Raw genomic sequence first — 13,925 nt, forward strand, 5'->3', positions numbered from 1 at the left:
TGTATCCCTGATTGAGTTACTTAAAGTTTCCAATATTTCATTTTGACTGTCTTTACGCAAAAAGTGTACTCTATTGTTTCGTTGTAGAGCCCTTTCAACATGATTCTCCATAACGGGATCAAACTTCGCAAACAGTTCGACTAATTTTAAAAAATTGCCATTATTCCTTTCATATAATTTATCAGATGATCTGCGAAAAGCTAAATTTTGGCTACCAAGGAATTTTATAATTTCAATCAAGCGTTCTAAAACACTCGTCCAATGTTTCTTTTCCATTTCATACATGTTTTGAGTCTGGCAATCAATAGTAGTTTTGTTTTTTAAATTTTTATTAATGTGAATTAAACTAGTCTCATGTCTATGCAAAGTTGTACTTAATCGTTATAACTCCAATCGTTATAACTTTCTACAAGACTACTTGATTCTGTAGGTGCGAAAAGTTTGCAAAAAAAGCAACAAACAGAATTTGAAGTTTCGGAATAAATGAGCCATGTTCTTGGCACGAGCTCACCGTTTTCCATTTTTCTATTATAATACATGTCGCTAAATTTACGACCATATGTATCTCTGGGATATATTATATTTTTCTTTTGAAGCCCCATTTCAATTAAAACAACTCGTAATTTTTCATCAATATTTCCCCATTCACCTGGATCTTCTAAATTTAAAGAGACTAATAATGTGTTAATTTCGTGTCAACTACAACTAAATCTTCTCCTAACTGTTTTTCACTGAAATCATGCGTCTTGTTATCTTGTTCAATAGTTGCAATAGTACTTTCATGCAAAGTGGATGATGTGCACAGTTCTTCAACTGTGATTTATCGAGTTGGTTACAATCTGCATCAGAATATTTTAACAAATTTATTAAGAGCCCATTTATGTTTTAATATCTGCTTCTTCCGCAGCATAACGCTTACGATTTTGTGCACTGGATAACTTTTTTAAATTTTTGATTCCATTTCTATTTTATCATCATCATACGTATCAAGGATTTAGGCCTGTTCTGGCCTTAGAAGTCATCGTTGAACCGTTTAAGAGGACGTCCTAGTTTTTTTTCCTAATGGTCTTGTATTTTAAGGCTTGTTTTGGTAATCTTTCTGTTTTCATTCTTTGAACGTGTTCCATCCATTTATGTTTATATTTTTTAATTTTTTCTATTACTGGTTCTTGGTTTAATTCTTTCATAATATCTTTGTTTCTTTTGTGATCAAATATAGGGTATACTTTGCAGTTTTTCTCATAAACTTCATTTCTGCTGTTGTTAATCTTTGTCTTTTTGTTTTATTGTCCAGATTTCGCTTCCATACATTAAGACCGGTAAGGCTAATGTATTGTATACTTTTAGCCTGGTTTGTTTTTGAACTAGGTTTGGTTTAAATATAGTTAATTACACCTGTTATTTTTAAATATTTTGCAATTTTTACGTTTATATCTTTTTCATTTTCATATGTGATCATACATCCTAGGTAGTTAAATGAATTCACCTGTTCTAAGATCTTGTTATCTATTACTATTTGAGTTCTTGCTGGATCTTGTCCTTTAAAGGCCATAGTTTTTGATTTTTCCGTTGATATTATCATACCATAATCTTTGGATATCTCATTTAGATTTAAAATGGCTTTCTGTAAGTCATCTTCAGAATTTGTAATTATTATTTGGTCGTCGGCAAAGAGGAGAGTGTTTAAGTTAACTGTAGGAGAAAGTTGAATTCCTTGATGTAAATTTTTACTCTATTTTATTATTATTTCATTTAAGTAGATATTAAAATGAGTTGCTGAGAGGGGACATCCCTGTCGGACCCCTTGGTTTATCTCTCTTGTATATGATAGCTCGTGATTTAATCTTATTTGTATTTGATTATTTTCATATATACTTGTGATAGCTTTTAGGATATTATTTGGTATTTGTCTTTCTTTTAATATGTTAAATAATATGTTTCTTTTAACTTTGTCAAATGCTTTTTCAAAGTCAATAAATGCAATATGTGTTTCTAAATTATATTCTCTTCTTTTCTCTATTATTAGTTTTAGGCAAAAGGCTGGGTCTATACATGATCGTCCTTTTCTAAATCTATTCTGTACCCCTAGAATAAAGTTTTCGGAATATTTCATTAGTTTGTTATTTAAGATTCTGGTATATATTTTGTAACAGGAATTTAGTATACTGATACCTCAATAGTTTTTAGGGTCATCTCTATTACCTTTCTTAAAGATATGAATCACAATTGCTTTTTTCCATTCTATTGGGGGGATACCAGTTGAGTAAATTTTATTTAAAAATAATAAGTCTTTCTTTGAATCTTGTTCTTGCATATTTATATAGTTCTGAACCTAGCTTATCTTCTCCAGGTGATTTTCCGTTTCTTGTTTCTTTCAGGCTGATTTCTAATTCTTCTTCAGTTATTTCCTTTTCATTTTCGTTAATTGTTTGCCAGTTGTCTTTTTTAAAATATTTGTCTGTCCACAGTTCTGTGTAGTAAATTAGAAATTCTTCTAATTTCAATGCAGTGTTTAATTTTATGTTTTCTTTGATATCTGCATTTAGGTGTTTCAAAATCTTATATACATTGGGTCTTATTTTATATAAATCATGTTGTAAATTAGAAACAAATTTATTCCACGATTCGCTATGTCTTTTTCTGACTTCTCTTTTAGCTATGACTCTTATTCTTTTATATTCTATTTCATCTTCTAATCTTTTACTGCTTAACCATTTGTGATAGGCTTCTTTTTTCTTTTTGATTATTTCTTTGATTGTATCATTCCAGATCTTCAGTTTTTTTTCTTTTATTGAATTTTTTGGTCTTTTCTAAGCTTTCATTTGCTGCTGCATTTAGTATTGTTTTTATATTAAGCCATTCTATTTGTATTTCTTCATTTTGTTTTATTTTATCTAGATGTTGGTTAATTTTTTGTTCATATAGCCATTGTACATTTGTGTCATTCAATAGTCAAGTTTTATAAACAAATGTTTCAATTTTTCTTTCTGTTCTTGTTACTTGTAGCCATTTAGGTGGTAATCTTAATTTTATTTTAACAAGGAAGTGGTCACTGCTTATTTCATATCCTCTGTGAACTCTAACATCTAGTGAAAATTTTGATGTCTTTTCATTTAATATGAAGTAATCTAATATTGATTTCCATCCTCTTGCTGCCCAAGTTTATTTATGTATGTCTTTATGTTTATAGAAGGAATTCATTATTTTTAGGTTATTATAAACTACAAAGTCAATCAATTTTTTACCATTTCTGTTTAGAGTGTGTTCTCCATGTATTCCTATATTATTATTAATTTTCGTGTTTCCAATTCTTGCATTTAAGTCTCCTGCTGAAATTATGTAATCATTTTTATTTATTTTATTATATATGTTTTGTAGCTGATTATAAAAATCAATATTATCCTGTTCTCTTCCTTCTTCTGGGGCATATAAACCAATTATTGTTAAATAGCCTCTATCTATTTTTATTCTAGCTTCTATTATTCTTTCATTCCATAATTTATAATGTTTTAACTGTTTTGAAAGGGAGTTATGAATCCAAATCATGACTCCTGCTTGTGCTCTTTGGTCTCTGTCGACTCCACTGTATATCACATTAAAATTTTCAGTTCTCATAGTTCCTTTTAATTTCTTTTTTGTTTCAGTGATTACTGCTATTTTAAAATTTCTTTCATTTAATAACTTAAGTTAATTAAGTTTAAAAATTTCATTTTAAAACTTAAGTAACTATGGGATATCAATGTAATTGGTTACTAAAGAACTTTATGACATTGAACCTTATCAAATGGTTAATTGAATTTTGTGAAAGCTGTATTTCAGACAACAGATTAACCATTGCCTGAAATTATATGACTATATTACCAGATGAGCTATAATGTTTATAATATCTTATTCAGTGATTTAAACTACAGTGTATAATTTGTAAACCTATATTAAATGTTTGTTTTGTTGATCTAAAGTTGTATTTTGCCTGAATCTCTTTTACTGCACCGTTCATAAAATATTCGAACCAAAGCGGGTGAATTATATAAGTTAAATAAACTCGACCTGTATACATAATAATACATATTAAGGGGAAATAGTTGAGAGTTGGTTTTACTTCAATTCTTGGACTAATTTAGATATAGAGTGGCGCAGTCAATAAATACAAATTTTCTCTATATTTGGATTAGAAATCAACTAGCAACTTATTTTTTGTTTAAGAACATCGTTGTGACAAACATGTTGGATCCAAAGTATGGGTTAAGACGAAATAGGATCCAACAAAATGGCGCAGCAGTCGACAGGATTTGATTTCACTAACAAAGATTATAATATTAAGTATTTGATTTTATAATAGTATAAAAAAATAAATTAATTAATTAAAAAAAAAAAAAGAAAGGAGAAAGACCAGATCCCAAGAACTTAAAAGTAGATTAAGTGAATCAAGTGAATTGGTTGTAAATTAGAATCAGGCAAACATAGAAGTTGTTTTAGGATTCTGATTTTTTTTTTTTATATTGTTGTTAATAGATTAATATGGCTGTTTCATCTAGTTCTAAAATGGAAGATGGTGAATTTTTTCAGTTTTCCCTCAGTTTTCAGGTGAAGAATCAGATGATGTACTGTTCTTTTTTTTTTATGTTGAAAAACTGTTGAGAAATGGCAAATTGGACGAATTCTCAACTGTTAATTTTACTCAGTAGTAAATTAATAGGAAAGGCTAGAACATATTTTAACTCATCTCCAATTCTCAAGGATACATTAGATTATCAAGTATTTAAGGACAACCTTATTTCTCAGTTCTCAAATTTGAGAAGTATTGGCCCAAACTAATGGAAGCTACAGAGAGTTTCACAAGAGGATAGAGAAACTGTCTCTGATTTTTACAATCGGTTGTTAACTTTATCTAATAGCTTAAATGTGTCACAAGTGAAGATGAACCTCATTTAGAATGGGCTGTGTTCCAACAATTCTGCCAAGGTGTTAGAACAGAATTGAGGGAAACAGCCTATAAAAGGAAAATTTCCACATTGGAAGAGTGTTTTAAAGCTGTAAAGGAAAAAGAGCAGATGATAGGGGATTTCTCTCCCTCATCCAATATAAGCCTTATATATATATATCTTAGAAAAGGATAATTGTTCCTCTGTCATCAACAAGACTGAGAAGGAGAATAAAAAGAAAAAAGAAAGAGGAAGGATATTGGGGAAAATCCTATAAATTTTAATCAAATGTCAAACAGTGAAAATCAATCTGACAGAATGAAATTAATGGAAGAAATGAAAGCTCTAGTTCACCATGAAGTGAACATATTGCAGCAACCAGTAAGAGATCGTCTCGATCAAGTGGTGACACAGCTTACATCTATTACCTTGAAATCACATGAGAATAATAACCTCTCTACAGATGGAATCAACAAGATGATAGAACAAGAAGTACAAAAACAAAATCTACCCATAATAACAAGTTTAGATAGAGTGATACAAAAACTAGAGGGTTTTAGTCAACAAGTACCTAATAACTCTCAATCTCAAGAAAGGAAGGAATATCTCACTACCCTTAGAGATCCTCCTAAATGCTTCAGGTGCAACAAAATTGGACATCTTGCTAGAAATTGTTATTTTAACAAGAAAGATTATTCTATCAAAAACTGGGATTCAAAGTTTGGGTACATACCCCACAGAAGAAATAACAGAATTCAGAAACACCAAGCTTCTAATGAAAGAATGATGAGAGTTAGAGGAGAAATCCTGGGTTCTAAATGTGATATTTTGTTTGGTTTGTTTGCGTGGAGACTTATTCATTGTTATTAAAACGAGTTTTATAATTTTTCGCTTAATTGAGTTCTGCTAAACACAATGAATTTATTTAAGGATATTACATCCCATATTGTTTCTTAGCCGAATATAGAAACTATATAAAGTTTGGCGATTCCAAGCGTAAGCAAATACCTGGATAGTGCAACACCTGACCCATTTGGTAGTGCAAACTGAGGCAACTCATAGTAAGGGTGGAGCAAGCTCCGATCACTATTCTTGGTATTTACCTATAATGTGAACTTAGCTCCTAGAAGCTGTATTACTGTTCTACATTATGATCACTACCCAGACCGTTTTCAACCTTTATTGAGGTCTCATCAGTGAGTAGGTAGACCTAGTTAATACCAAGTTTGTAACGAACAATATCCCTTAACTTAAATAAGTTCATGTCGCTGAATTGAAGCCTTTGGCTCTTCATATAATTAGTAATTTATTAGGACACCTTGGCAATTCTCATAGAAGGGATGTAAGTGCTGTTCGCTACAAACTTGGTATTAAAGAGGTCTACCTACTTGCTGATGAGATTTCAATAAAGGTTGAAACCAGTCTGGGTAGTGACCTTCTCTCATAATGTAGAACAGTAATACAGCTCCTAGGAGCTAAGTTCGCATTATGGGTAAATTCCAAGAATAATGATCGGAGTTTGCTCCACCCTTACTATGAGTTGCCTCAGTTAGCACTACCAAATGGGTCAGGTGTTGCACTATCCAGGTATTTGCTTACACTTGGAATTGCCGAACTTTATATAGTTTCTATATTCGGCGTGAAACTCTTTTGAGTTTCTTATTCGGCTAAGAAACAATATGGTATGTAATATCCCTTAACTTAAATAAGTTCATGTCGCAGAATTGAAGCCTTTGGCTCTTCATATAATTAATAATGAATTTATTAAGTTTTTTCAAATGTCTTTTAACATTATGCCTTGGTTTCTATTGAGGTTGTCTCCTGTCCAGAGTACCACTGCAGTTTCTTTAAAGATTCTAAAATCTTCTGAAATCTCCATGCCATACATCTGAAATCTTCAATGTATGGCATGGAGCTGTTGTCCCAATCTATGGAATGGTTTGAAATTGAGAAACGATGTGCTAATCCTGAGGCTTCTGTTCTGTTGTTGTTTACATCTCCGACATGTTCTTTCTTGAGGATTTCTAGGCTTTGTGAAGTTTGGCCTATATAAGTCAGTCCACACGAACATGGTATGCTGTAAACTCCTGCGTATTTGTAGAAAGCGATGCTGTCCTTAGGAGATCTTAACATGTGCCATGTAATTAAAATAAGTTTAAAAGCAATCCTGATGTTAAAAGGCTTCATGATTCTTGCTATTTTGATGGAGACTGAGCCTGCATAAGGTATGATGAACAATGCATACTATGTCACTAGTGGGTGTTTCTACAGAGGATCTTTTGAATTATATTTTGTGGATAACCATTTTTGGATAGAGTTTTTGATATAAGTGAGAACTCATCAAGTACATCTTTTTTCTTCTGTGATGATATTTTTTGCTCTGTTTTTTAGCATATGTATGATGCTATGTTTCTGTGCATAATGATGATTAGATGTAAAATGAAGATAACGTCTGGTGTCTGTAGGTTTGCAATAGAATGCGAGCTTGATTTGTCCATTATCTTGTTTTTTTTAACTAGTACATCCTAAAAAGGTAATCGATGGTTGTTTTCTAATTCTAATGGGAACTTAAGTTTATGATGGAAAGAATTTATTTTTTGAAGGAACTCATGTAAGGTATCTTCTGTGTCTTTCCAAACGATGAACACATCATCAACATATCTCCACCAGACTGATGGTTTCGAAGTTATTTTTGCTAGGATGTCATTTTCTAGTTTTTCCATGAATAAATCCACACATGGTAGTGACAGGGGATTGCCCATGGCTAAGCCTTCCAGTTGTTGATATACTGCATTGTTTACTTTAAAATAGTTAGACTTGAGGCAATGGCAGAAAAGTCTAACTATTTAGACTTTTCTGCCATTTCTGAAAAGACCAAGCAAAACCATATGGCAACATATGGTTTTGCTTGGTCTATACAGCAGTTTCTGTTGGAGAGGGGATTCATTAGTTAGTACCATTTTATCCCGGTTGTCTCTAATTGCACTGTTTGTTGAAAAATATGACTTCTTTAATTATGCATAGCTGAAAATTGCCACGTACCCTTAACGACCTTTCGTGTACCCCCAGGGTGTACCACACTTTGAGAAACACTGCTCTACAGAAACAACACCCCAGCAACAAACCTCTAGTGACACAGAACGCATCGTCATACCTTACGCAGGCTCAGTCTCCATCGAAATAGCAAGAATCATGAAGCCTTTTAACATCAGGGTTGCTTTTAAACTATTTTAACTACACGGCACATGTTAAGCTGTAAGGGCAGCATCATTTTCTACAAATACGCAGGAGTTTACAGCATACCATGTTCATGTGGACTGACTAACATAGGCCAAACTTCACAAAGCCTAGAAATCCAAAAGAAAGAACATGTCGGAGATATAAACAACAACAGAACACACACCTCAGGATTAGCAGATGATTTCTCAATTTCAAACCATTCCATAGATTGGGACAACAGCTCCATGCCATACATTGAAGATTTCAGATGTAGAATCTTCAAAGAAACTGCAGTGGTACTCCAGACAGGAGACAACCTCAATAGAAACCAAGGGATGATATTAAAAGACATTTGGAAAATAAATTCATAATAAATTTGGAAATAAATTCATTATGTTTAGCAGAACTCAATTATGCAAAAAATTATAAATGTGTTTTAATAACAACAATTAAGTCTCCACGCTTTATGCTCTTGAAGTAACGCGTGCTCTTCAATTCGTTTAACTGATTTTCAGGTTGTTATTGCATTCTTTTGTTTTAGCATTTAATATTAGTATAATCTTTCTCATCTTGAAAAAGCCAGACAGACCCTAGCTGGCGAAACTTATCACTGAATATATATGTTTATCAAAATCATGGTCCAATAAAAAATCCAATATAATGTATCATATTTAGTAAAAAAGGACCAAAAATTAACTATCAAAATAAGTATATATATTATAAATTTATAAATACATTAAGTTAGATTAATTTTCTATAAATTTTTCCCCTATTAAAAACTGCCTGGCATGTCAGCAAATCGATTTGTGAATTTTTGGCATGAGCACATAAAAAGGTTCACCACCACTGATCTAGGAGAAAGCATATGGCTAGTGATGTGCCACAAGGCTCTATGCTTGGACCAATACTGTTTAACTTGAACATAAATAATATATATATATAGGAAATGATCTGATGATAAAATATAAAGATAGTGTAATAGTTAAGGTGATGTAGCAAATTGGTAGAATGATTTAAATAGACTGAAATTAAGGACAAAAGAGAAAGAGTGCAGTGCAGTGCAGTGTCAAAGAGATCAGCAAAGTTCAGATAAGTTTCTGCTGCCTGACAAGATAGGATTAAAAGAGTGCACGAGGAGAAGAAAGAACGGGTCGGTCTTAACAGAAGATCAAGGAGTCGTGCCAAATTCTTCGGGAGGTTACAACCCTTGGTGCAAGGTCCCGGAGAATGCGAAATAAAAAGGGACTGAGCCGAACGTCAGGAGCGGCAATAAGAGGCAGAGTTATCGTCATCGGCAGTCAGAGGAAAGGCAGTTTGAGGTCGGCAGTTAGAGGCAGAAATACCGGGAATATGATCCAGATGACCAGACGTTAAGGTGAGCCCATGCCAGAGGAGAAAAAATGGGAATGACGAGAGAACAGCCAATGTAAATACCCAAGCCAAGTGTCAGTTGGATGTCTTTTGCAGCGTGAGGTCAACTGAAGCCAACAGCCGTAGAGCAAACTTCAAGCGCTGGAGAAATTTGCCCGTATGCTGAAACCTTTTGCCTGAGCTATTCGTCTACTGCAGATTGCAGTCCAAAAGCCCACCAATTCCCCGATAAGATGCTGCTGAAGCAAGACATTCCAGAAAGAAGCCTAACATCCGAGATGAAAGAAAAGACATAGGAACTTTAGTGCAAGACCTTTGGAAGAGTGTGTGATGCTGAGCCTCTGTAAGTTTGTTCCATTTTTTGTTGTACATTTCCTTTTATAATCTAGGAGATACGTTATAGATGGACTGATATGAATTAAGTTAATAGTAATAAGAAGTGTCTGTAAGAGAGTCATTTGGCATGTTAATAATTGGCATAAGATTTGTGAAATAACTTGGCAAAGTTAGCTAACCTCTTTGTGAGTAAATTAGAGTTTTAATAATTTGATTTAATAAGCAGAGAAGTAATTGAGTAAGTATATTGTATAGTTTAGTATTGAAAAGGGAAAGTTTGTTTCTTTATGCTGAAAGTCTAACAGACAGGTAGAGAGAGTAACCTCCCTAATATTAATGTAAATAAATGTGTTTTATTTATATGTCAATAGAGTGCCACCTGATCATTTAATTTACAATGCACTGTTCCTAAATAAACTCTGACTTGTGAGCGGGAAACAACTAAGGCATTAAAAGTGTAGTTTAAATACTGGAAAACCACGACTGTTTAATGTAAACTTTAGTGAAGGAATTTATGCTAGTAAGAGAGATCTACCCGACATATTACTGAGTCTTATGCCGATATAGAAATACTGGTGGTGCAGTCTAAACAAATAAATTTTCCAGTGTTTATAGGCATATGACTAGTAAATGCGAAAAGTAGATAAACATAGTAACACAATAGAATAAGTAAGAGCAGTTACAAAAGCAAAAGCACACTGCTAATTAGAATAAGGATATTACAAAAACAAGCATTAGACGCATCGTTACAGCAGCTCATAGAATTACTTGGTTATTGAAGAACACACTAGCAAACAGAGATACGGAATTATCATTCTCTTTATAAGGAGTTGATATATGGCCCACAGCTGGATTACTGTGCTCATGTCTGATCACCTGGGTTTCTTGGAGATGAAGTGGTGGAGAGGATTGAGAGGTGAGTAAAGAAGATAGAGTAGTGTGTGGATTTAAAAAAAAAAAAATTTTTTTTTTTATGCTGATCCCATCCACAAGAGGTTGGTTAGTCAACCTACAGTACCAGGATGGATAGATAGTTGGGAAAGGAGAAACTTGTTCAGGTTTGATTTGAAGACCTATTCACTGTATTCTTTGGGGAACATAAGATGAGAATGCTCCAGAATACAGTACAAGGAATGAAGGAGGAAGTGAAACTTTTTCTGTCAATTTGGAGTTAAACTGTGAAGGGTTGACAGCTGGATGTGTTTGAATGAAGAGTGAAGGAATTGCTGATGTTAGTTCATATGAACAGTTGCCATGTAAATATTTATAGAAGATACATGCTGCAGATACCATGCTTTATGTGAAAGTGGGTGAACTGGTAAGAGATTGGTCAATTGATCAACTTATTGCCCTCTTTTGTATGAAGTATTTTTACAGAGCTCTCAGGGAGAGCAACAGTGAACAGATTTGTAATCTGTACAAGGTTAACAAATGTCTGGAGGAAAAGTAACAACTTGAGTGAAAGAACAATCCTAGTTTTTTTGTATGCTGAGTAGCAATGTGAAAACTTATTCACATGTTCAGCATGTGAAACTGTGGGAAGTAATGAAAAGAATGGGTTTTCCTCAACACACACTATCAGGTTGATAGCCAACTCATACAGAGAGAAAGAAGCCATAGTAAGAATAGGTGTTGGGTTTACTGATTGCTTCAGGTTGGATAAGGAATTAGACAAGGCTGTTTACTTTCTCCTCACTTGTTTAGTATATATATGCAGAGAACATCATGCGTGAAGCATTGGATAAGCTCAAGACAGAAATTAGGATAGGAGGTAGATTGATCAGTAATCTGAGGTATGCTGATGATAGAGCACTCCTTTGTAATGACAAGGAAGAACTAGGACAAATTCTTGACAAAGTTAACAAGATCAGTAATAACAGAGGACTTCAACTCAATCCTAGCAAGACAAAGATTATGATTCTCAAAGGAAATAAAACAGAAGCTCTTGAGAAACAAGCATACCTTAATTGAGAAAGAATTGAGAAAGTCAGCAAGTTTAAATATCTGGGATCCATTATTAATATGAAGAATTGCTGCTCAGAAGATGATTAGGAATGGCTAAAACAACAGTCAGACTTGTCTAAAATTTGGAAGGATGGATCTATTTCCATGGGAACAAAGTTGAGGATTTTGAATGTAGTTGTTTTTTCAACAGCAACTTATGGATGCGAGACTTGGAACCTAAAGAAATCAGATGAGAAAAGGATAGCTGCTTTTGAGATGTGATATTATCGAAGGCTGTTGAGGATATCATATACTGAAAGGCATACAAATGAATAGGTGTTAGAAAAGATCAGTAGAACTTTAAGGCTCCTGAAGGATATTGACAGAAGAAATGTTAAAATATTTTGGACATATTGAAAGGATGGAAGGAGGACTCAATGAGATAGATGAATGGTGTGTGTGCATGTGGAGTGAGTGATCTTCAGAGTTGAAGCCTCCAGAAAATCATACAACAGGAATACATGGTGAGGCTTGGTGTGGCACATCACTGAGCATCAGAGTGACCATACAGCATCTGTGGATGCTCAGTGAACATATGGATGGAGGCAGCAATAGTAGTAATGTGTTTTATGCAAAGAGAGGCTTGATATCATGGTAATGCCAAAAAGAAAAATTTCATCTTATCTGGGGACAAATGCTGTCTAAAGTAATACTAGAAGCTCTTCTTTTTTGTGGGAAATAAGGCAGAAATGTTTGTATGGAAATTGTAGAAATAAGGGTAGTGGAGGGTGGTTTTCTGTAAGTTGTAATTTGTGTGGTGCAAGGAGTGAGATATGCTGTCATTGGCAAAATTTTATTTGGTTGGCAGTCGAAACTGAAGTAGGTCACTGATATAGAGTGGGTAGAGAACAGAACCTTGCGAAATAAGGAGCCATCCACCACACATGTAGTATGTATCTCCAATCAGAAAGCTAGTAATCCAGTTGCAGAAGTCATGGGGCAGGCAAGCCAAATGATAGCTTACTTAACAGACCTTTGTGCCAGGCCTAGTCAAAGGCCTTGGAAATGTCAAGTGCAAGCACGTGAAATTTCGAAGTGCTTGCACTTGACATTTTTTTTATGATATGACATTTTTTTTTTTATGATATCAGTCCCAAGATGGGTCATGTGTAAATAGCTCTCCTGTTGATCAGTAGTGGAAGAATCCATAACTGTCATTTATTAGTTGGGTGTCTTCATGGTAGCACAGGAGTTGGGTGTTGATGGTTTTTTTTCCATTACTATGAAGAAGACCGAGGATTGGGTGGTACCTTGATGGTAAGGATTTGTCCCTCTTCTTGGGAATGGATAGAATATAGGCCATTTTTCAAGCTGTGAGAGAGAGATACCAGTGGAGTAAGTGCATAAAAAGGCAACTGAGGTCAGAAATCAGAAATCTTCAGGACAACTGGAGACGTGCCATCAAGATCATGAGATTTTAAGGTGTCTAATTTGGAGAAGATTCTTCTGATTTTCTGATAAAAGGACAAGAGAGGGGCATTGAGTGATAAGCATTTGGAATGGTTGAGACACGTTTGCCAAGATCAGCTACACATGCATTTGAAGAAAAGTATGAAGCCATGAGATTGACTTCTTTGGGTGATGACACAATAGAGATCAGAAAAATGTTGGGAAGAAGTTAAGACTAACTGCTCTGGTAAGAGACCAAGAAGGTTTGACTATCATTTGGACATGATGAAGGTTTCCTGCTTTTGGTTCTTTTGAAATTAGTTTTGGATGCACTGAGAGTTTTCTTGCAGCTGTTTTTGGCTTTGGTGTAAGCAGTAAAGAAAGATGACATTCTTGATGAAAGCCAGCTACGGTATAGCCTTAGTGCATTTTTTTTTGGAGAGCCAAGGCTTACATAGGGAAATGTTTCCACATCAGCAAGAATCACTATGGTGATGTCCATCAAAGGGAATGAGGCACAGAATTTATGTTGTGAGATAAGGCAAGATTGAGAGTGGCTTGTTCAAAGGTGGAAGAAAATAAGCATTAGATTGCAGTGTGAATTATCAGATGACATACAACATTCACAAGTATATATGGAAGGGTCACTGAGGAAGAGAAACAAGATGTTCGAAAAGTGACTGA

The 13,925-nt window shown here is 34.0% G+C and overlaps 1 protein-coding gene across 2 annotated transcripts in view; it reads right to left on the reverse strand.

Annotated features, from left to right (window-relative positions):
• Positions 1-13,925, reverse strand: part of LOC150104944 (guanine nucleotide exchange factor for Rab-3A-like) — a 227,457-nt gene that overhangs the window by 170,485 nt on the left and 43,047 nt on the right. The window lies entirely within an intron of this gene.

Source organism: Typopeltis vanoorti, chromosome 7 (assembly GCF_054136105.1).
Source record: "Typopeltis vanoorti isolate ZY-2024b chromosome 7, IOZ_Tvanoo_1.0, whole genome shotgun sequence".
In the NCBI taxonomy this organism is placed as follows: domain Eukaryota; kingdom Metazoa; phylum Arthropoda; class Arachnida; order Uropygi; family Thelyphonidae; genus Typopeltis; species Typopeltis vanoorti.